Source organism: Vombatus ursinus, unplaced genomic scaffold, assembly GCF_900497805.2.
Source record: "Vombatus ursinus unplaced genomic scaffold, bare-nosed wombat genome assembly UNPS02015024.1, whole genome shotgun sequence".
NCBI classification, from domain to species: domain Eukaryota; kingdom Metazoa; phylum Chordata; class Mammalia; order Diprotodontia; family Vombatidae; genus Vombatus; species Vombatus ursinus.
The window spans coordinates 533,579-559,149 of record NW_020954802.1 but is presented as its reverse complement, the minus strand read 5'-3'; the positions used below and the strand labels follow the sequence as shown (position 1 = coordinate 559,149).

Sequence of the window (25,571 nt, the reverse complement as noted above, 5' to 3'; positions counted from 1 at the left end):
CTGACTGGGTTTCTGGTCAGCATAACCGAGGTCCTTAGTTAAGGGTCTCTAAGCAATGGGTAGACATGGTCCAGCTTCCTAGACACATCGTGCTAGGTTCAAACAGTGCAATAAAGTTTTCTCACAAGACAGAAATTAGACTAGACCCATAATTGAAAAGGGATCTGAGCTGGATCCAGAATTGAGTCACAAGATGGAGTCAATGTGGTTCACTCAACTCCCTCGCTTTGTGAATCTTGTCCTGAAGAGAATCTGGAACCAAGGCAGACTTCTCTCAAAACAGGAAGGAAGAATGTTCCTCCTATCCAAATTTCTCATTTGTTGAGTCATCATTCTTTCTGTCAATGAGGAGAATTTTATGTAAAAGCGCTAGGCTCGAACATGGGGTATGCCTAGTGATTACCTGCTGATTAAGTTAGGGTTCATTCTCCAAGGAAGTACACCAAAGTACATAGTTTTTCCATCTCCTTAAAGTACCCAAGTTTACAAAAACAATAACAACAGATATTTTTATGGCACTTTATGATTTACAAAGTGCTTTATGCCCACAATCTCTTTTGATCCTTACAACAACCCTACGGGGAAAATGCCACAGGGATTATTACCTTCATTTTGTTGATATGAAAGATAAGGCTGAGAGAGACTAAATGACTGAGGTCTTCCTGACTTCCAGTCCTGTGCCCTCTCCACTGTGCCTCCTTTCCTTGCCTTCCCCCCAATCCTATACCCTAGGGATTTTTTTTTGTAAATTTTTTTATTCATTTTAAATTTAAATACAAAACGAGAAAAGAAAAAAAAAAGAACACTTCCACGTACTTAGCAGAACACAAAAGAGGATTCAATATAAAATAATAACTTTCCATTTCAAGAAAACCTATATGGTAAATACTACAAATTTTCAAAGATGTCCAGTCCCAAAGAAGAGCAATGCCAAAGAATGTTTGCATTACCGAACAATTGCATTCATTTCACACGCTAGCAAGGTTATGCATAAGATTCCACAAACTAGGCTTCAGCAATATGTGAACTGAGAATTACCAGAGCAGGCTACTTTTCAAAGAGGCAGAGGAACTAAAGACCAAATTATCAACATTTGTTGTATTATGGAGAAAGCAAGGGAGTTCCAAAAAAACATCTACTTCTCCTTCGTTGACTGCACTAAAGACTTTGACTGTGTGGATCACAACAAAATTATGGCAAGTCCTCAAAGAGATGGGAGTGCCAGATCATCTTATTTGTCTCCTGAGGAACCTGTACGTGGGTCAAGAAGCAACAGTTAGAACTGAACATGGAACATTGGCTTAAGATTGGAAAAGGAGTATGACAAGGCTGTATATTATCACCTTATTTATTTAACTTACATTTAACATGTGGAGTACATCATATGAAATGCCAGGCTGGGTGAATCAAAAGCTGGAATTAAAGTTGCCTGGAGAAATATCAACAGTCTCAGATATGCAGATGATACCACTGTGATGGCAGAAAGTGAAGAAGAATTAAAAAGTCTCTTGATGAGGGTGAAAGAGGAGAGTGTAAAAGCTGACTTGAAGCTTAACATAAAAAAACACCCTAAGATCTTGGCAGCTGGTCCCATCACTTCCTGGCAAATAGAGGGAGAAGAAATGGAAGCAGTGTCAGATTTTATATTCTTGGGCTTAAAGATCACTGCAGATGGCGGCTGCAGCAATGAAATTAAAAGATGCTTGCTCCTTGGAAGGAAAGCTATGGCAAATCTAGACAACATAGTAAAAAACAGAGACATCACTTTGCCAACAAAGGTCCATGTAATCAAAGTTCTGGTTTTTCCAGCAGCAATGTAGGGCTGTGAGAGTTGCACTACAAGGAAAGCTGAGCGCCACAGAATCAACACTTTCGAATTGTGGTGCTGAAGAAGACTTTTGAGAGTCCCTTGGACAGCAAGGAGATCAAATCAGCCAACACTTAAAGAAATTAATTCAAACTATTCACTGGAAGGTCAAATACTGAAGCTGAAGCTTAAATGCTTTGGCCAAATAATAAAAAAAGACAGGGCTCATTGGAAAAGACCCTGATGTTGGGAAAGATTGACGGCAAAAGGAAAAGGGGATAGCAGAGGATGAGATCGATAGGTAGTGTCATGGAAGCAATGAACATGAGCTTGGATAGATTTGGGGAAGGAATTGGCGAGTCCATAATGGGAGAAAAAGTCTTAGGATAGAGGAGAGTGTTATCTGCATTCTGTGGCATTCAGGGTTGGCTTTACTTTTGCAGATCTTGGAGTTGGACTTCTGGATGTCTTCCTGGAAGGCAATGGGGAAGAGTGGCCACTGCCATTGGTTGTAGATTGCCATCCCCCCATGAAGTAGGTGGAAGAGGCCAGGACTGTGGCTGGGGTGGCCACAGCTGCCACTGCTGTGGAAGAGACGTGAGAGACTCGAGCTGATAGTGAGGGAAGTGAACAGAGACCATGGCTAAGGGAGAAAGCCAGATCCTGGAACAGAGACAGAGATGAGTTTTTGATGGGACAGCTAGGTGGCACAGTGGATAGAGCACAGACCCTGAAATCAGGAGGACCTGAGTTCAAATCCGGCCTCAGACACATAACACTTACTAGCTGTGTGACCCTGGGCAAGTCACTTAACCCCATTGCCTAGCCAAAAAAAAAAAAAGAGATGAGTTTTTGAGACTGTGAGCAATTGTGAATGCATTTGGGCTAGTGATCTGGGAGAGGAATGAATACCTTTGTTTCTATCTTTAACCTTCTTGGGGTATGTGCCACTTAGTGCATCAAACAGTTAGTTCTTATGGACTTCCTATTGCTCTCACACTGACTCTAAACCTTTCTCTCCACAAGGAAAAGAAGCTCCCATTCCTTCCTCTCTTTATGACTCAGGATCTTGTCCAGCCCTGTCAGTGGTACCCCCTCAGTTACCCCTCCTCTCTCCTCCCTATTATTGTCTATTCTCAGCAAAGGTTCTACCATTAATCACTTCCTCTTTCAGTAGGATTTTTCCTGTCAATCCCTGGGAAAGGTATCACAGATATCAGCCAGCAGGGCTGAGAAGAGATTTTAGGAGGCTGAGGGTAGAGAGAGAAACACTTCCGTAAGTCCCTGAAATAATTTACTTTGCCTGCATGCAAGGGCTCATCATATCAATTATTATTTTCTGAATGTCCCCAGAGACCTGAGCAGCAGCCGCAGAAAACCTATTTAAGCTAGGGAAGAACCAGCCATCGCTAGGACAAGGTAAATTGGGCAGTTTCCCTTTGACCTCTTACCTACTGTTGACAGCTGGGCAGTGTCTCAAAGAGGCAGATGGTGGATGAGAAGGTGGTGACTCCCCCATCCGATGCTTGAAAAAACCCCACAGCCCTGAGAATCATATGCATACACAGCCCTGTAACCTAACTTCCACTTTCACTCCCTCCAAGTCAGTGGTGTGCTAGAGGCAGCTCAAACCACTCCCGAGAGGGAGCTGTTCAATTTTCAGTGTGAACGTTTACATTTCAGAAATGAATAGATGCTACAAATCAGGTATTGACTGTTTGTTTTGTTGATTCCTTAGACTTAAAAAAATGGTGGCGAAAATGTTAACCATGCAGATTAAACTTTAAAATGTGGATATCGGGGCAGCTAGGTGGTACAATGGATAGAACACTGGCCATAGAGTCAGGAGGACCTGAGTTCAAATGCGGCCTCAGACCAGACACTTGACACTCAACTAACTTACTAACACTTATTTACTAACTGACCCTGGGCAAGTCACTTAACTCTCATTGCTTCCAAAAAAAAGTAAAAATCAAAAAACGTGGATATATTCCTGCCTCCCACCCCCACCCCCTCCCTGCAGTTGTTAAACATTTATCAGCACAACGCTGGGCCAAGGCATCTGCTGTAAAGACATTCTTTTTTTAATTTTTAATTAATTTATTTTGAATTATCAACAATCACTTCCATAAGCTTTTGAGTTTTAAATTTTTCTCCCCCTCCCTCCTCACCTCCCTCTCCAAGATGGTGCACAATCTGATATAGGCTCTACATATACATTCCTATTAAACATATTTTCACATTAGTGATGTTGTAAAGAAGAATTAGAACCAGACACTTTCTAGCCGTGTGACCCTGGGCAAGTCACTTACCCCTGTTTGCCTCAGATTCCTCATCTGTAAAATGAGCAGGAGAAGGAATGGCAAACCACTCCAGTATCTTTGCCAAGGAAACCCCAAATGGGGTCATGGAGTCAGACATGAATGAAAAACAACAAAAGAAAATGTAATAGGTAAACAGATAAGTAGTGTGGTATAGTGAAAAGAACATTAGCTTTGTGGTTAGAGAACTTGGGTTCAAATCCCACTAAAGTCTAAAGGGTGTGACCATAGGCATCACTTAAGTACTTTGAGTCTTAGTTTCCTTATTTGTAAAATAAGAGGAGTTGGACTAGATCTCTTCGGAGGTCTCTTTCAGCTCTACATGATCCTATGTATTTCAGGGAGGAAAGAGCTCTAACAACCTGGGAATCGGGGGGGGGGGTGGATTTTCTGGTAGGAAGGACCACCTGAACTCAGCCTTGAAGAAATAAATATTCTGAGATGCAGAGATGAGTAGGGAAAGTGTTCCAGGCATGAGGAAGATGTGCAAAACGTGAATGTAGGAAATGTTATGTTCAGTTCAATAGCAACTAATAGTAAAGTTTTTCCCCCCTCAAGTTTCATTTTATTACTCTTTTTTCTGATTAACAAGAATTTATTTTCACTGCCACCCCAATTGCACGATAAAAAAAGCAAAAGAAAGACCTCACAATAAATATGCAAATTCTCACATTGGACGCGTCCAAAAATAAGTGTGCCATTCTTTACTTTAAGTTCTTCACCTCTCTGATGGAAGGCAGGTAGGGTGCTTCATTTTCAGTCTTCTGGAAATTGTAATTTGTCATTACATCGATCAGTTTTGGAATCTTTCATTTTTTCCCCTTTAAAATGTTGTCCTACTTCTGCTTGCTTCATTTTGCATCATTTTGTAGAGGATTTCTCAGTTTTCTCTGAGACCGTCAACTTTGTCATTTATGACACAATAATATTCCATTGTATTCGTATACCATAATTCATTTAGCCATTTTCCAATAGGTGGGCATCCCCTAAGTTTCCAGTTTTTTGATGCTATGAAAAGAGCTACTAGAAATATTTTCATATTTATAGATCCATTTCCTCTTTCTTTGCTCTCTTTGAGGAGCTCGTTTGCTTCCTCTTTACCTAGTAATGGTGTTACTGGATCAAAGGGCATGCAGAGATAAGTGCCTTTTTTGAGCAGAATTCTAAATTGCTTTCTGGAATATCAATTCACGGCTCCACCAGCAGTGTTTCAGCATGTCTGTTTTCCTGCAGCCCCTCCTGAACTTGTCATTTTCCTCTTTTGTAATCTTTGCCAATCTGATAGTTATGAGGCGGAGCCTCAAAGGTACTTTAATTTTCATTCTTCTATTTATTAGTGATTTGTAACATTTTTTTTTATATGATTGTTGATGAATTAGATTTCTTGCTTTGAAAACTATGAATCCCTCGACCAATTTTGTACTGGGCAGTGGTCCTTCCCCATAAATTAGAATCACATATAAATTTATAAATCCTCTTATAAATTTGAATTACTTATATATCTTGGATGAAAAACCTTTATCAGAGAAATTCACTACAAAGATTTTTTTCCCCACTTACCTGTTTCCATTCTAATTTTAACTGCATTGGTTTTGCTTTCTAAAAACTTGTTAATTTTATATAATCAAAATTGTCCTTTTTATCTTCTGTGATCTATTTTTTGTTCCTCAATTTTACTTATGACATCACCTTTTCTGTAAGTCTCGTATCCATTTGGAATTTATTTTGGTATCTGGTCTTAGGTGTTTATTTATACCCAATTGCTAGTTAATTACTACTGCTAGCTAAGTACTAGGCACCTAGGTGGCCCAGTGGATAGAGTGCTAGGCCTGGAGTCTGGAAGGCCTGAGCAGCTGTGCAACCTTGGGTAAATCACTTTGCCTCTGTTTGCCTCAGTTTCCTCAACTGTAAAATGGGGATAATAATAACACCTACCTGCCAGGATTGTTGTGGTCATCAAAGAAATAAGAATCATCAAGTGCTCAGCACAATGCCTGGCACATCGCAAGTGCTATGTAAATGTTAGCTATTATCATTATATTAGCTGCTAGATTGCTTTTTAATTTTTCCAGTAATTTTTGCCAAATAGTGACTCTTTGCCCTAATAACTGGTGTTTTTGGATTTATCAGCCATTAGGCTACTCTGTCCATTCATATGTTGCGTGCTTAATCTCTTCCACTGACTGATTTCCGTACTTTTTAACCAGTATGAAATCGTTTTGATGATTACAGCTTTGTAGTATAGTTTGAGATGAGGCACTACTAGGCCCCCTTCTTTTCCACTTTTTTCATTACTTCCTTTGAGATTCTTGAATTTTTATTCCTCCATATGAATTTCATTGTTATTTTTCTAGCTCTAAAAAATAAAGCACTGGTAATTTGATTGGTATGGCACCAAATAAGCAAATTAATTTAAATAGCGTCATTTTATCATATTGGCTCAACCTATCCATTCACAACGAATATTTTCCCAATTCTTTAGTTCAATCTTTATTTTTGTAAAAAGTGTTTTGTATGGATTCCTGGGTATGTCTTAAGAGATAGATTCCCAAATATTTTATATACTCTGTAGTTATTTTGAATGTAGTTTCTCTTTCTAGCTCTTCCTGATGGATTTTTTGGGATAACGTATAGGAATGGTAATGCTTTGTACCTATTTATTTTACATGCTTCAACTTTGATGAATTTATTGTTTCAATTAATTTTGCTTGACTCTTTAGGTTTTTCTAAGTTAATCATATCCTCTGCAAAATGTCAAATTTTCTAAATGAATCATATCATCTGCAAAAACACCAACAAGCATTTATTAAGAATCTACTATGTGCTAAGCATGGGGATACAAAGAAAAACAAAAAACAGCACCTGTTTTCAAAGAGCTCAGTCTAATGGAGACAATAAGGGCAAACAGTTATGTACAAGCAATATACGCACATAATAAACATGTATATATATACATACACATACATATATAGGATAAATTTAGGTCTATGTGTGTGTATGTATGATAAGTGGGAGCTAATAGAGGAAAGGCACTAACATTAAGGGGGTGTGATAATTTTGTTTTCTCATTGTCTACGTTTATTCCTTCAATTTCTCATTCTTGTCTTATTGCGATCGCTAGTATTTCTGGCATTATGTGAAATAGTAGTGGTGATAATGCACATTCTTATTTTATCCCGATATTATTAAAAAGGCCTCTAAATGTTCTTCGTTACATTTATGTTTACTTTTTATTTTAAAGAAATATTGTTTACTATGTTAAAGAAAAGCACACTTATTCCTAGCATTTCTAGTATTTTTTATAGACATGGGTGTTGGATTTTGCCAAAATAAATAAGCATTTATTGATATAATTATGTAGTTTTTATTGTTTATGTCATTATTATTGTTTATTGTGTTTATTGGCTTCTTTATATTGAATGAACTTTGCATTCCTAATTCTAAACCCACCTTGGTCATATGTTGTAGCCTATTTGCTAATATTTTATTTAAAATTTTTGCATCAATGTTTATTGGGGATTTTTGTTTATCTCTCCCTGGTTTAGCTGTATCTGTATCATATAAAGAGGATGGAAGGGTTCTGTCTTTTCCTATCTTTTTTTTTTTTTAAACATGCAATAAGCCTGAAAAGATAGCTATCAGGTATTTTATTTTAATTTATATTTATTTTTTCACTATTTAATGCTAGTTATTATTATTCGATATCACTATTCCTATCTTTTCAAACAGTTTATGTAATATTGGAATTGGTTGTTCTTTGAATGTTTGATAGAATACACTTGTAAATCTATCTGGTCCTGGAGTTTTTTTTCCCCTTTGGGAGTTTATTTATGATTTGTCCAATTTCTTTTTCTGATATTGGGTTATTTAAGTAATCTATTTCTTCTTTTATTAATCTAGGCATTTTATTTTTGTAAATATTCATTCATTTCCTCTAAGCTATAATTTTTGTTGGCATATTATTGGGCATATACTACCTCACATCTATCACATTGGCTAAGAGGACTAAAAAGCAAAATGCCAAATGCTAGAGGGCCTGTGGGAAAACAGGTACACTAATTCACTAATTCAAATATTAAGAGATCAAAGGAAGAGGAAAAGGGCACATATTTACAAAACTATTTATAGCAGGTTGTTTGTGGAGGCAAGTAACTGGAAGTCGAACCAGTTATGGTATATGAATGTGATGGAATATTATTGTGCTATAAGAAATGATGACAGGAAGGCTTTTGGAAAAACCTGGAATGACTTATATAAACTAATGAAGAGTGAAGTGAACATAACCAGGAGAACAATTTACACAGTAACAAAATATTGTAATGATAATCAATTATAAAAATCTTAGTAACTCTGATCAACATAATGACTTACCACAGTTACAAAGGACTCATGATGAAATAGGCTGCCCATCTCCAGATAGAGCACTGATGGACACGGAATGCAGATTGAAGCATATTGTCTTCTCTTTCTTTTTCTTTTTTTCCTTTTTTGCTTCCTTTCTTCCCTCCCTCCCTCCTTTCCTCCTTCCTTTCTTCCCCCTCTCCCTCCTTCCTTCCTTCCTTCCTTCCTTCCTACCTTCCTTCCTTCCATCCCTCCTTCCTTCTTCCCTCCCTCCATTTTTTTCTTCCTTCCTTCTTTCCTTTCCTCCCTCTCCTAGCTTCTTCTTTGGTTTTTCCGGTTAACCAACAACACTTGAAATATTTGATTAGATGTAGACAAGTGCAGAAAGGTATCTTAACAGTAGCATCTGCCTTATGGTGTTTTATGGTGTTACCTTTCAATTGCTGGCTTGGGCTTATTCTCTGAGAAACTGAGCAGCAGGGCTTGGCCCAAGAATCTTCAAATGAGACAAATCTTTGGGTTCCTCCTTTCGGTTTTAACGTGAAGTATTTTTCATGAGCATCTTAAAATGCTGAAAAGGAGCTTAAGAAGCGCTCTTCTGTTTTTTGTTTGTTTGTTTTTTTGGGGTTTTTTTGGCAATGGAGGGGAGGAAGGAGATAAAAAATTTTTTTTTCTTCTAAAAAATAAAAAAAACGTTAAGCAGCGAAAAAAACAACATGGTGATTGCTGGAATTTGTTTTGTATGACTATACATATCTGTAACTAGTTTTGTTTTTCTTACCTTAGCAATGGGTGGGAGAGGGATTTTTGAATTGAAAATAAAATAAAATGGAATTTTAAAATGGCATATAATTGGGCAAAATAGTTTCTGGTAATTTACTTTATTTCCTCTTCAATTATTGGGAAGTTTCTTTTTTCATTTTTGATATGAACAATTTAGTTTTCCTCTCTTTAAAAAATCAGATCACTGTTGATCTATTTTATTAGGTTTTTTTCCCTTTCAAAAAAACAGCTGCTAGTTTTATTTACCAATTCAATGAGGTTTCTTGCTTTCAATTTTTCTTAATCTCTTCTTTGAATTTCAGAATTTCTGCTATATTGTTTAGTTGGGCAGTTTTGCTTTATTGTCATTCCAGTCTTTTTTTTTTTTTAGTTGCATGCCCATTTCATGAATTTGTTCTTTTTACTTTTGTTAATGAAAGCATTTAGATATATGAATTTTCCCCTAAGGGCTGCTTTACCTACATTTCATAAGTTTTCATATGTTGTCTCATTATTGTCATTTTCTTTGATGAAATTTTCTATTGTTTCCGTAATTTATTCTTCTACCCACCAGTTCTTTCAAAATTTTAAAAAATAAGTTTTCATTGATGTCTTTTTTGACATTACCATAATTTCCTCCAGTATCCTTCCCCCTCCTCCTCCCAGATAGCCATCCCGTTTAACAAATCATATTTTTAAAGAAAGAAAAAAAGGAAACAGAGGGGAAAAATCAGTAGAACCAATCAATTCATTTTAAAAAGTCTGAAAGTATGTGCACTATATCACATCTATTGACCTCTCACTTTTGCAGCAGGGTAGGATGGGTTTTTTTTTCATATCTTTTCTTTGTAGCCATACTTATTCTTTGTTATTTTGCAATATTCACTTTTGATTTTTTTTGTCTGTGTGGCTCTTCTTTTCATTTACATCGTGATAATTACTATGTGTATTGTTTTCTTGGCTCTGTTTACTTCCTTCTGAATTAGTTCATGTAAATCTTTTCATGCTTCTCTATATTTGTCACATGTGTCATTTCTTACCGCATAGTAATATTCCATTAAATTCAGGTACCACAATTTGTTAAACCATTCCCCAGTTGATGGGCATCCACTCTGTCTCCAATTCTTTGCTAAAAAAAAAAAAAAGGGCTGCTATGAATACTCTGGGGTATATAGGGGCTTTCTTCTTATCAATAGCCTCATTGGGGTATAAACCAAGTAATGTATTCACTGGATCAAATGGTATAGATATTTTAGTCACCTTATTTGTGTAATTCTAAATTGCTTTCCCAAATGGCTGTACTTATTCACAGCTCTACCAACAATGTACCAGTGTGCCTATCTTCCCACAACTCCCATAACACTGACTATTGCCAACTTTTGTCATCCTTGCTAATTTTCAGAGTATGAGCCTCAGAGTTGTTTTTTATGTGCATTTCTTTTATTATCAATGATTTGGAACATTTTTTCATATGGTTGTTAATAGTTTGTGATTCTTCTTTTGAGAACTATTTGTTCGTGTCCTTTGACCACTTATCGATTAGGGAAAGGCTTTTGGTCTTACATATAATTATCTGTTAATTGTTTACATATCTTGAATACCAAACCCTTATCAGAGAAATTTTATGTTTTTTTTACTCATTAGACCCTTCTTATCATAAGGACATTAATTTTGTTTGTATAGAAGCTTTTCAGTTTCATGTAATCAAAGTTATTTATTTTATCTTTTGTAACTGCCCCTATCCATGGTTAAGAATACAACTATTCTGCATGGCTATGAGAGGTATGGGATTGGCTTTTCTTATAATTTTATATAGTATATTTTATAAGATTAAAGTCATGTATCCATTTAGAATGTATTATGTATGGTCTGATGCTGAGTGAAATGAGCAGAACCAGGAGAACGTTGTACAGAGTAACAGCCATGTTGTGCGATGACTAATATTGATAGACTTAACTCTTCTCAGCAATACAAGGAACTAAGACATCTCCAAAGGCCTCATGATGGAAAATGCTATTCGCATCCAAAGAAAGAACTGTGGAGTTTGAATGCAGATCAAAGCATACTGTTTGCTCTTTTTTTTTCTTCTGTCATGTTTTGTTTCCTCTTCTGGTAGTTTCTCCTACTGGCTCTAATTCTTACTTACAACATGATTAATGTAAAAATATGTTTAATAGGAATGTATATGTATAGCCTATATCAGATTGCGCACCATCTTGGGGAGGGAGGTGGGGAGTGAGAGGGAGAAAAATTTAAAACTCAAAAGCTTATGGAAGTGATTGTTGATAATTCAAAATTTAAAAAAATAATGTATTGTGGAATATGGTATACGGTGTTGATATAAGCTTAATTTATGCCAGGCTGCTTTCCTGTTTTCCCAACAGGTTTTGTTGTTGTCGTTTTTAATCAAACAGAGAGTTTTTTTCCTAAGTAATTTATGTTTTCTGGTTTATTGAAAGCTGAGTTATTGAGTTCCATTATTTCTGATTCTCCCTTGCCTAGTCTGTTCCATTGATCTATTTCTCTATTTTTTTTTTAACCAGGACCAGATGGTTTTAATGACTCCTGCTTTATAATGTAGCTTAAGGTATGGAAGTATTATTTTCCTCCCTTTCCCCCACTTCTTTTCATTATTTTCCATGATTCTATTATTTTTCATGATTCTATTATTCTATTCTATTATTTTTCTATTTTCTATTCCATTCTATTATTCTATCCTATTATTTTTTTCCATTTTATTCTATTTATTTTTCCAAATGAATTTTTGTTATTATTTTATCAAGTTCTATAAAGTATCTCTTTGATAATTTGATTGGTATAGCATTAAAGGCATAAATTAACTTTGGTAATATTGTGATTTTTATTCTATTGACATGGCCCAGCCATTCTTCCAGCTACTTAAGGTGTTCTTTATTTATGGAACACTTTGCAATTGAATTTGTACAAGTCTTTTATGAGCTTTGAGAGGTCAATCTCCAAAAATTTTATTCATTGTGTTATTATTTGGAATGGGATTTTCCCCTTCTATTTTTGCTTCTTGGGATTTATTATTATTATATAGAAATGCTGTGGATTTTAAAAATATTTTTATTGATGTCTTGTTTTTAACATTAACATAGATTTTGCTAGTATCCCACCTCTTCCCCCTCCAGAAAGCCCCATATAACATATAGTATTTTTTAAAGATGAAAGAAAAGAAAAAGAAGAGGAAAAAAAATCATCACAATTAATACATTGAAAAAATTCTGAAAGCACATGCAATATGCAATATCTGTGGACCTCCCACCTCTTTGAAAGGGTGGGTTGGGAGTGTCCCCTCATATCTCTCCTTTGCAGTCACGCTTGTTTTTCATAATTTTGCAAATTTCACTTTTGATTTTTTTTGTGTATGGTTGTTCTTTCTGTTTATATTGTTGTAGCCATTGTTGTATATCGTTTTGTTTTAGGGTGGTTTTTTTTTTTGGCTTTACCTTCTTTACTCTGTATCAGTTCATGTAGATCTTTCCATATTTCTCTGTATTCATCATTTCTTTACTTCAGCTGAAGCGTAATAGATTCTGCTCCAGCCCCTTATTTTAACTCTCTGCTTATCTTTCTTTTTTTTTTTTAAGGCGGAAGATACAAAATTTTTTTTTAAAGGATTACATAATTTACAGGTAAAGCAATACTAGTACCTTCCCCCCTCCCCTCCCCATCTGGATTTTTGTTATGTAGCTCCTTTTCTCTAGCAGAGAACAGCCTTCATAGAGGCTTGTAACTCTGTAACAATGCATTACACAATATTTGGAATGTTTATTAAAAAAAACCAAATGTACAATCAGAGAGTCCTGAAGACATACTGTGGAACTTTGGAGATGTTTGCATCCAACATACTTAGACTGCTCATACTGTTTCAGTTTTTAAATCCTGAGTCAAGCACCAAAAAAGCAAAAACAAAACAAAACAAAACAAAAAAAAAACAAATAAAGCCATGCCAATATCATCTCTTTTTTGGGGGGGCAATTATCATGTCACACCCTTTAACAAAAAACAAAAATTTTTTTTTAAAAAACTCCACAAACAGTCCATTAGAAGTATTTGTGGTGGACGATGGAGGGCCCAGATTTATCATACTCCTGCTTGTTGATTCACATCTGCTGGAAGGTGGAAAGAGCCACCAGGATGCAGCCTCCAATCCAGCCAGATCATTTGTGCTCAGAGCAATGATCTTGATTTTCATTGTGCTAGGAGCTAGGGCTGTAATCTCCTGCATCCTGTCAGCAATGCCTGGGTACATGGTGGTACCACCAGACAATACGGTATTGGCACACAAATCCTTATGGATGTCAACATCACACTTCATGACTGAGTTGAAGATAGTTTCATGGATTCCACAGGATTCCATACCTAAGAAAGATGGTTGAAAGAGAGCTTCTGGGCATTGGAATCTCTTGTTGTCATTGGTGATAACCTGACCATCAGGGAGCTCATAGCTCCTTTCCAGAGAGGAGCTAGATGTAGCAGTGGCCATCTCCTGCTCAAAGTCTAGGGTGACATAACACAGCTTCTCCTTGATGTCATGCATGATTTCTCTCTCAGTTGTGGTAGTGAAACTTGTACCGTCTCTCGGTCAGGATCTTCATGAGGTAGCCCATAAGATCACGGCCAGCCAGATCTAGATGGAGGATGGTGTGGGGAAGGGCATAACCTTCATAGATGGGCACAGTGTGGGTCACATCATCACCGGAGTCCATCACAATACCAGTGGTACGACCAGAGGCATACAGAGACAGCACACCTGGATGGCAATGTACATGGCTGGGGTGTTGAAGGTCTCAAACATAATCTGGGTCATCTTTTCTCAGCAGCACAGGGTGTTCTTCAAGGGCCACATGGAGCTCATTGTAGAAAGTATGATGCCAGATCTTCTCCATGTCATCCCAGTTGGTGACAATACCATGTTCAATGGGGTACTTCAGGGTCAGAATACCTCTCTTGCCCTGGGCCTCATCCCTCATGTAGCTGTCTTTCTGGTCCATACTCACCATCACACCCTGATATCTGGGGCACCCAACAATGGAAGGAAAGACAGCCCGAGGGGTGTCGTCTCCTGCAAAGCCAGCTTTGCACATTCCAGAGCCATTGTCAACAAGGAGAGGAGCAATATCATCATCCTTGGCGAACTTTGAAGTGGCAAGTTTAAACCCTTAAGAGAGAGAGGAGGTGGTGCTACGCCTGGAGGCAGGGCTGGGTGGAAGAGCTCACAGCTACTGTATCTTTCTGTTTCAAGCATAAACAACATATAACATTCTGGTTTCTAATCCATTCTGCTGTCATTTTCCATTTTATCGATGTTCACATTCACAGTTATGATTGCTAACTGTGTATTTCCCTCCATCTTATTTTCTTGTATTTATTCTTCTCTTCTTTCCCCTGACCCCTCCTCTAGAATCTATTTTGATCTTGATCCTTACCTCTCTTTATTTACCCTCCATCTTATTCCTCCCCACCCCCTAACTTATCTTAGCCCTTTCCCTTCCTACTTCCCTGTTGGACAAGATGAATTTCTATACCCAACTTTGTGTGTGTGTATTCTTCTCTCTTTGAGCCAGTTCAGATGAAAGTGAGGTTCAAGGATTGCCCGCTACCCTGCCCTATTTTCCTTTCCATTGTATAAATTCTTCCTTACACACCTCTTTTATGTTAATTTACTCCATCCTTCCTTTCTCTTCCTCCTTATTTCAGTGCATCTTTTTTTAATCACCCTTCCGTTCTTCTTTTGAGATCATCCCAACATAATAGACTCAAGGCCATGCCCTCTCGTAATAGACTTATAAAAGTTGTTTTCTTTATTATTTTTGGTGCCTCTTTTGCCAAGTAGTTAATCTCTTTTTATAATTTTCTTACATAGCTCTCATTTCTTTTCCTAATTTTTCTTCAACAGCTCTTTTTTGATTTAAAAATTTTTTTTTTGCTCTTTTTAAAAAAATCCCTTTCGCTTTTCTAGGGATTCTTATTGGCCTTAGGCCCCACCTATATTTTCTCTTAGGTTTTGTTTGTAGATGTTTTAAAGTCATTGTCTTCTGAGTTTGTGTCTTGAGCTGCCTTGTCTCCATAGAAGTTTTTAATGATCAAGTTCTCTTTTTGTTGTTTGCTCATTTTTCCAGCTTACTTCTTGACTTTGGATTTTATGTTAGGCTTGGACTCTGCTCACTTCTGGGGAGAATGACAAGCCTGAGCATCTGTCTTTTAGATCCTTCTGCTACTTTCACGACTCAGTCTGGGGGCCTGTAAGTTTTCAGTGCTTCCAATGTGGTGTGATCCACAGAGAGATCTCTTCCCTGCTCCCTCAGAACTGCGAGCACTCCTCTCCACCCTGGAACTTCGACACAAAACTGGTTAATGGGTGACAGAGACACCAAATGGCACCAGATTTTATGCCCAATGCTAGTATGCAGGTCCCCTGATATCTCTTTCTGCTCAAGTTTTCAGTCCCCTTACCATCCCTGAGCATTGGACTGCTCGCCACTGCTGCTGCTTCTGCTGTGCTGCACTCCTGGCCAGCCCCAACCCCACTGTCCACGAACCTCTCTTTCTATCTTCCTAAACTGCCCTGAGTTGGAAAAATGGCTCATTGTGACTTTTTTCTTGGCTTTCCTGCTCAGAATTTGGTTTGGCAAATCTTCTGTGAGCATCGTGGTATAGGTTTTGGGGTAGCTCTCGTAGTTGTGACCTCTCACTCTTCCATCTTGACTCCAATTCCACATTCATCATTTCTTACATCATTACATTAGTTATATCAATCTTACATCATTTCATCAATATTCTATTACATTCACATACCACAATTTGTTTAGCCATTCCCCAATCGATGGACATCTACTTTGTTTCTAACTCTTTGCTATCACAAACAGTACTGCTATAAATAATTTGGTATGTATGGGAACTTTCTTCTTATCAATGGCTCCCTTGGTTTATAAGCCCAATAATTGAATCTCTATCTAGGTCAAAGGATATGGGCATTTTAGACACTTTATCTGCATAATTCTTAATAGTTTTCCAAAATGATTGTACTGATTCATAGCTCTACTAACAATGCACCAGTGTGATTATCTTTCCCACATCCCCTCCAGCACTGACTGTTCCCATCTTCTGTCATTGCCAATATGCAGGGTGTGAGGTGAAACCACAGGGTTGTTTTGGTTTGCATTTCTTTTACTATTAGTGATTTGTAGCATAATATTGTTGATTTTTGATGGTTTATTTTGCAGCCTACAACTTTGCTGAAGCTATTAATTTTATCAATTAGCATCTTTACTAATTCCCTAGGATTTTCCAAGTAAACCATCATGTCATCAGCAAATATGGATAATTTTATCTCTCTTTTACTTATCTTTACTTCTTTAATTTCTTTTTCTTTTTTTATTGCTCATGTTAGCATTCTCAGAACTATATCAAATGGTTGCTTGGTTGTTGTCCTTCGTTCTCGAAGAGGACCAAAATGACATCACTATGCTAGAGCCAAGCTACAGTGTGTCTGAATGTGGCTGATCAGACCAATATGAGCTCAGAATGTTCTACCACAGGTCGGGCACAAATAGCCCATGTGAACATTTGGGGTGAATTCTCTAAATTTGCGTGGAGAGAGTGGATATCCTTGCTTTCCACTTACATTTATTGGGAAAGCTTCTAATATATTTTCATTGAATATGATATTTGCTTTTGGTTTTAGATAGGAATTTTTTATGACATTAAAAAGATCCCTCTATACTTATATTTTGTAAGATTTTAAGCATAATAGGTGTTGTATTTTGACAAAAACTATTTCTTCACATATTGAGACACCATCAGTTTTTTAGGATTAAGTTATTTAGTCTCCAATTAATTTTTAATTTTTTCTTCAAAAGCCATTTATTGAATATAATCTTTATTACATTGTGATCAGGAAATAATGACTTTAATGTTTCTGGTTTCCTACATTTTTAGTTAGACCTTTATGCCTCAATCAATATATGGTTATTTTTTGTAAAGGTGTCATACACGATTTGGAAGTATGTAAATTCTTTTCTATTCATATCCAATAATCTTTAGAAATCTATAATCTTTAATTTTTCCAAAGTTCTATTCAGATCTTTAACTTCTTTTTCATTTATCCTTTGGTTAAATTTGTCTAAGTCTGAAAGAGGTACCCCTCCCAACTCTTATAGTTTTACTCTCTATTTCTTCCTGCAATTTGTTTAACTTTTCCTTTAGGTATTTAGATGTTATGCTATATAGTATAGATAAATAGAGATAGTAAATATATACCAATATAGTATACATGTATGCTTGTGTTGATGTTGATTTCTATGGTGAAGTCTATGGTGACTTCAAGTATAAAATAGTTTCCCTACTTACCTCCTTTTATTATGTCTATATAATCTGAAATCATGATTACTATCTCTGCTTTTTTGAGTTCAGCTGAAGCATGATAGATTTTGCTCCAGCCTCTCATTTTTAACTCGTGAATCTTTAGGTTTCAAATGTTTTTCTTGTAAACAGTATTGGATTCTTGTTTTCTAATCCATTCTGCTATCCTCTTCCATTTTATGGGTTAGTTCATCCCATTCAAGTGAATAGTTATAATTGTTATTTGTTATTATTCTTTCCCCCACTCTATTCTCTTACACCTTTCCATCTCTTTATTCCTGCTCCCCTCTTTACAAATAGGAAGGTGCTTAAAAGAGAAATAGTTTGCCTGACACTTGTAATCTAGAAAGGAATTAGCCTATTTTCACTCTTGCCCTTCTTCTTTTCCCCTTGTTCCATCCCTGATTCCAGGTTTCTCTTTTTCCTTCCATTCCTTTAAATTCACCCTTTCACATTCTACCCTCTGATATTGGAATTTGTTTTGCTCATGACTATTCCCTTACCTATCCTGCCCTCCCTCTTTAACCTTTCTACCTCTCTCCTCTCTCTGTCTCTTCCTACTTCCTTTTCATTTTAATGAATTTCTATACTGCATTCTTTATGTATGTGGAGGAGATGGGGGATGGGTAATTATGTTCAGTCTTATCTTTGTCCAGTTCAGATGAAAGAGAGGTTCATGAAATGCCTGCTCCCCCATTCCTTTCTCCATGTTTGAATGTTCTCCATTTTATGCACCTCTGTTACATGATAATGATTTCCCTGCCCTTCCTTTTCCTTTCCTCTCCAGTATAGTCTATAATCCTCCCCATTTCTGTCTTCTCCTAAGACCACAAAACAGAACAAAACCACTAGCCCTCTCTCTTATTTATCTTTCTTCTAAATATATTTTCTTCTTAAGAAATATATTTCTTAAATATATCTTTCTTTTAAATATATTAGTGTTCTGAGAAGATACTTGTTTATAATCAATCAATCGATATCAATAAATCAATAAACATTTGTCTACTATGTGCGAAGAACTGTCCTAAATACTGGAGATACAAAAAGGAGGCAAAAGACCAGTCCCTGTTCTCAAGGAGTTTACAGTCTAATGGAGGAGACAACCTGAAAACAAATGTATACAAAGTAAGGTATCTACAGGCTAAATATGCCAGAGAGAAAGTACTAGAATTCAGAGAGGGGTTGGGGAAGGCTTCCGATAGGAGGTGGGATTTTAGTTGGGACCTAAAAAAAAGCCAGGGAGGTCAGTAGTCAGAGCAGAGGAGGGAGAGCATTCCAGGCATGGGGGACAGCCAGAGAAAATGCTCAGAGCTGGGAGATGGAGAGTTTTGTTCTTGGAACAGACAGAAGGCCAGTGTCGCAGGATTGAAGAGTGCATGTCAGAGAGTAAGGTGTAAGAAGACTGGAAAGGCCAGAAGGGGCTAGGTTATGAAGGGCTTTGAATGCCAAACAGAGCATTTTGTATTTGATCCTAGAGGCAACAGGAAGCCATTAGAGTTTACTTAGTAGGGTGGGGGGGGTGTGATATGGTTGGACCTGCATTTTAGGAAAATCACTTGGGTGGCTGAATTTAGGATGGATTGGAGTGGAGAGAGAGACTTGAAGCAGGAAGACCCACCAGCAGCTATTATATTTCAGGTGTGAGGTGATGAAGCCCTGTACCAGAGGGGTGGCAGTGACAGAGGAGAGAAGGGGGCATGAAATCAGCAGGCTTTGGCAACAGATTGGATGTGGGTAAATGAGAGATGATGAGGAATCCAGGATGACTCCTAGGTTGGAAGCCTGAGGGACTGGAAAGATGGTTTTGCAGTAATAGTAAAGGTAAGGATTGGGGGAGGGTTTGGGGGACCCATAATGAGTTCAGTTTTTGACATATTGAGTTTAAGATGTCTATTGGACATCAGTTTGAGATGTCTGAATGGCAGCTGGAGATATGAGATTGGAGGTTAGCAGAGAGATGGGGCAGGAAAGGATTTGAGAATCATCAGCATAGAGATGGTAATTTAATCCATGGGAGTTGATGAGATCACCAAGTGAAGTAGTCTAGAGGAAGATGAGAAGAGGGCCCAGGCAGAGCCCTGAGGGGCACCTATGGTTAAAGGTCATGATCTGAAGAAGGATCCAGCACAGAAGACAGAGAGGGAGCAGTTAGATAGGTAGGAGGAGAACCAGGAGAAAGTGATGTCCTGAAAAATCAAGAGAGAATAGAGTATGAAGGAGTATCAAGTGATCCACAGTGTCAAAGGCTGCAGAGATATCAAGGAGAATAAGGATGGAGAAAAGGCCATTGGATTGGGCAACTAAGAGATCGTTAGGAACTTTAGAGAGAGTGTTTCAGTGGAATGATAAGTGAGGGGATTGTAAGAGATTAAGAAGAGAGTGGGAGAAGAGGAGTGGAGGCACACCTATCTTAGATGTTTTTTCCAGGAGTTTAACTACAAAGGGCAGAAGAGACATAGGATGATAGTTACCTGGGATAGAAGGATCAAATGAGAATTTTTTCAGGAGGAAGGAGAGATGTGTATATTTGTGGGCAGCAGGAAATGAGCCAGTAGACAGGGAGAGAATGAAAATAAGTGAAAGAGTGAGGATGACAGAGGGGCAATCTGCTGGAGGAGATGAAATGGAATGGGATCATTTGAACAAGTAGAGGGGTATAGCTTTGGTGAGGAGTAAGGCCACTTTATCATGTAACACAGGGTTAAAGGAGGAGAGAATGGCAGAAGGCACCTGAGTGATAGGAGATGAAGAAGAAGGAAGAAGAGGGAGCTCATGGTAAATGGTCTCAATTGTTTCTGTAAAATATGAAGTGAGGGGCAGCTAGGTGGCACTATAGTGGATAGAGCACCGGCCCTGAAGTCAGGAGGACCTGAGTTCAAATCCGGCCTCAGACCAAACACTTGACACTTACTAGCTGTGTGACCCTGGGCAAGTCACTTAACCCCAATTGCCTAAAAACTAAAAAAAAACCCAAACCAAAACAAAACAAAAAAATAAATAAAATATGAAGTGAGGTTCTCAGCTGAAAGAGTGAGGGGAGGGGAAGCCATAGGAAGTTTCAGGAGGGATGAAAGGACTGAGAAGAGTCACTGTGGGGAGTAGGAGAGTGAGTTGATATGGGAGATATAGTAGGATAGCCTAGCAGTAGTGAGGGTTAGGGCTGTTAACATAAATATATATGTCAGAACAGTTGTGTGATTTTCTCCATTTTCATTCAGCAGCATGTGTGTAGGAATGAAAGGGGTGAATGGTGGGGATGAACCAAGGTTGAGGCTTGGCTAGGTATAATCAGTGATTTAAGGAGGTGAAGGCTTCAAGAGAGGAGGACGGCATAAAGTTGATTTGGTTCACTAAGATGTCAAGAGGGGGAAAAGAGAAGAGAGTGGCAAGTGCAGGGGAGATGGCCTGGGAGAGAATTGAGGGGTCAAGGGATTTGAGGTCACAGTGCCGTTGAAGAGTAGTGTTATGTAAGAGAAGGCAGAGGGAGAAGTGAAAAGGCAATATATTATGGTTGGATAAGGGAATCTGAGAATTCTTAAACACAGAATTTCAGAATTCTTGAATATTTGTGGGTGATGGCAAGATCAAAGGTATGACCAACTCTGTGTGTTTCAAGTATACTTTTTTCCTGAGAGTTGGTTGTTAAACATTTTTTTTTTTAACATTTTAACATTTGCTAAACAAGCACACTCCTAGTAAGGCTATAATGGAAGGTTGAAACCAGGTTATGGAAGGCCTTCAATGCTGGGCCAAGAAGTTTGTATTTTATCCTAGGGACAATAAGAAGTCACTGAAGGCTTTTGAGTAAGGGAGTGGTGCGGTCAGAATTGTGCCTTAGAAAGAAGGGTTTTGGTAACAGCCACATTGTACAATGACTAACTTTGATAGACTTAGCTCTTCTCAGCAATGCAATGATCCAAGACAATTCCAAAAGACTCATGATGGAAAATGCTATCCACATCCAGAGAAAGAACTATGGAGTCTGAATGCAGATAGAAGCATACTATTTGCTCCTTTGTTGTTGTTGTTGTTGTTGTTGTTGTGTTTTGTTTCTTCTTTCCAACCTCCCTGGTTCTAATTCTTCTTTACAACATGACTAATGTGAAAATATGTTTAATAGGAATGTTTATGTGGAGCGTATATCAGATTGCACGCCTTGTTGGGGAGGGGGGAGGGGAAGGAGGGAAGGGGAGAAAATTTAAAACTCAAAATCTTATGAAAGCAAATGTTGAAAACTAAAAATAAATTAATTTTAAAAAATAGAAAGAGGGTTTTGGCAGTCATATAGAAGATGGACTGGAGAGGAAAGATATTCGTTGGAGGCAGGGAGACCAACTCAGAGGCTGTTGCAATAGCCTAGGGGAGAAGTGTGAGGGGTGAGGTAGGAGGATTCTGAACAAAGGGAGATGCTATGTGAGTAGCCAAAGGAGAATTAATGAAAGAGGTCTGGAGGTAGAATCAATAAGCCTGGACACGTGATTCCAAGGAAGGCTGATGCTGAGGTTGCCAACATTTGTGAATATAGGAGAGATGTTCACAAGGAGAAAGATGGTCAGTTTCTTTTTGGATGTGTAGAGCTTGAGATGTGGATAGAGTATCATAGGATCATAGACTCATAGATTTTGAGCTGGAAGAAACCTGAAAAATCAAGTCTACCTGTATCCTCCTCATTTTATAGGTGAGGAAATTGAGGTCCAGAGATGGGAAGTGACTTATCCTGGGGCACACAGCCAATGAGTATATAAGGTGGGATTCAAACCCAGGTCTTCCTGGCTTCAAGACCAGCCCATCCACTATACTCTCTGCTCCTTGGATGGAGATGTCCAGGAGGTGATTAGCAATGTGGCACTCAGTTCATGAGAAAGCTGAGGGCTGGAGATGTGGTTTTGGGAGTCATCTACATAAAGAGGGAGCCAATGATGTCAGTAGAGGAGGGTGTGGATTGGGAAAATAAGAGGGGAAGGACAGAGCCCTGTGACACATGGTTGGGGTAGGGGTAGGCTATGGTTGATGAGCCAACAAAGAAGGCTGAAAAGCAAAGTTTAAGACAGGTAGGGCTTGAATCAGGAGATAGCAGTGTATTGGGAGCCAATGGAATAGAGCGTATCCATAAGGAAGGAGTAGCTAACATTGACAAAAGGTACAGAGAGACCAAGATGGATGAGGATTGAGAGAAGCTATTGGATTTAGCAATAAAGAAATCCTTAGTTCCCTTGGAGAGAACATATTTTTTAAAGGTTCAGTTTTATTTTATTTTCACAAAGATTACTAATCTCTCCCCCCAACCCCTCTTCTAACACACACACACACACACACACATACAGACACACACACACACTGAGAAAGCAAGAAAAACAAAATCCTTGTACAAATATGTCAGGCAAAACAAATTCCTATATTGGCTGTATGTATGTGTATATATGCATATATACCTCAATCTGCACCCTGAGTCTATTACTTCTCTATCAAGAGATAGGTAGAATGTTTCATCTTCTTGCATGGAGGTTGGCCTTTGTGTTGATCAGAGTTCCTAAGTCTTTCAAAATTGTCTTTACAATATTATTGTTATTGTATACATTGCTTTCTAGGTTGTGCTTACTTCACTCTGCATCAGTTCATACAGCTGTTCCCAGTTTACTCTGAAATAATCATCTTCATCAGTTCTCATAGCACAATAGTATTCCATCATATTCATATGTCATAACTTGCTTAACCCATCTGCAATTGATGGGCATTCCCTCAGTTTCCAATTCATTGACATCACAAAAAGAGCTGCCATAAATACTGTGTACATATGGATCCTATTCCTTTTTCTTTGATCTCTTTGGGATATAGACAGAGTTGTGGTATTGCTTGGAGATAGTTCCATATTGCTTTCAAGAATGACTGGACCAGTTCACAGCTCTACCAATAGTGCATTAGTGTACCTGTTTTCCCACATCTCCTCCAGCATTTACCGTTTTGTCAACTTTTCCAGTCTGATGGATGTGAGGTTGTTTTAATTTTTATTTCTCTAATTATTAGTGATTTAGAGCATTTTTTACATGGCTTTTGATAGTTTGAATTTCTTCCACTGGAAACTACCTATTCATATTCTTTAAAACAACCAATAAATATTTATTAAGCACTTACTATGTGCCAGGCACTGTGCTAAGCCTTTTAACATTTATCAGTTGGAGAACAGCTGAGAGGGAACTTTCAATGGAGTTGGGAATGGGGTGGGGTGGGGCAGGGAGCCTGGTCTAGCCTGATTTACGTTTAGAACAGAGGTGGGCAGGGACAGGCTATTTTTGCTAGGAGTTTGGCTGTCCAAAGGCACAGGATGGGAAAATAGCTTCAAGGTGGTCCTTGGTTATTATTATTTTCTCCTGATTTCATCTGAATATCAAAGTGTGTGAGTAAAGGATGAGGGCCAGAAGAGGGTCCTTTGCCCCAGGCCCCTACTCAGGAAGGATGACCCTAGCTGGTATTTGTTATGTTCTCAAGGAGCTATTGTTGCTTCTTTGTTATTCAAGTCAAGAGCTCAGGGCTCTTCGGTTCAGGCCAGAGGAAGGGAGGATGCCAAGAGGATCATAGATTTTGAATTGTAATTGTGATACAGTGGACCTGGCTCTGGGTTCAAATCTGTTGATTTGCAGCCTGTTACCACTAGTGTGTCTTTGGGCAAGTCACTTAACCTGCTTGGGCCTCCCTTTCTTCCTCTGAAAAATAAAAGGAATTGAAGTGATGCCCAAGGGCTCTCCCAGTTCTAAGATCTATGACTTGATGACCCTTCATTTTAGAGATGAGATAAAGTGCCTTGCCCCCAGGCACACAGTAGGTGAGCAGGTTTCTCAGACCCAGCTCTTCAGGGTCCAATTCCAGTATTACTCTCACTGCACCACGCTGTTACATTCAGAAAAAAGACAGCCCAATCTAGTCACGGATTTCATCATGTTGTTGTCATTCCTCACCCCCCCCCCCCCGCACATCTCCCTTTGCCCATGGTGGGCCTCAACCTCCTCACCAGAGAGAGAGAGAGAGAGAGAGAGAGCTGGACTGTGGATTCACTCTGGAGTCACATCTCCCTTCCTGGCATGCCAGGGCACAGTGACATGGCTTAGCTTCAATTAGTTTCTTCATGTCACATCTTGCTTTGTCAATTGGTCTTCCAATTGGCCTCTGCTCTGCCATCCATCCTTTGGTTATAATAGTAGCTCCAGCTCGGCCCTGGTCCTAATACCTTCACTGGGTGCCGGCTTGCTGCTAGCCCCCCTCCCTCTTGGTTTTCACTATCCCCACTTGTAGGTTTGAAGGCCTGAAAGCCCTGGGCTGTCAGTTCCAAGCAGCTGGAACTTTTGATTTCTTCTTTCTTTCTTTTTTTCCAGCTCCACCTAATCCCACTTTCTGAGACCGATGATGGGAACAGGGCTTCTGCTGAGGCGCCAGTGAGCCTGGGAGGGCACCTGCTCAGAATTTCCAAGCAGCTGGGAGCCTACTTCTTCCTCCCCTGGCCCCTTAGGTCCCCTCCTCAATCATATCTATAATCTCCATTCCTTTTCCCTAACCCCCATTGTCAGCCCATCCTCATCTGCTCTCCCCTCAAGGCCTCCTTTTTTCCCATCTTTGATGTTTACCTCTCCTGGCCTGGACTCCCACCTGGGCTATGCCTCATCAAGGACTCTGTGCAATGAGCCTAGGGGCAGGTCTCAACCCAGCCTTAGAGCTCGGAGGGAAGAAATGGGTGGACATTTATTAATTGTTTTAAAAGACAGATCAGGGAGGGGGCATCTAGGTGGCACAGTGGATAGAACACCGGCCCTGGATTCAGGAGGACCTGAGTTCAAATCCAGCCTCAGATACGTAACACTTACTAGCTGTGTGACCCTTGGCAAGTCACTTAACCCCACTGCCTAGCCAAAAAAAAAAAAAAAAAGACAAATCATTCACTCCCCACCCATGTGTACTGAAAG

General features: G+C 38.6%; 1 pseudogene; it reads right to left on the bottom strand.

Moving 5' to 3' along the window:
- Positions 1-13,298: 13,298 nt before the first annotated feature.
- LOC114030877 lies at positions 13,299-14,432 on the bottom strand (annotated as a pseudogene).
- Between the last annotated feature and the right edge of the window lie 11,139 nt (positions 14,433-25,571).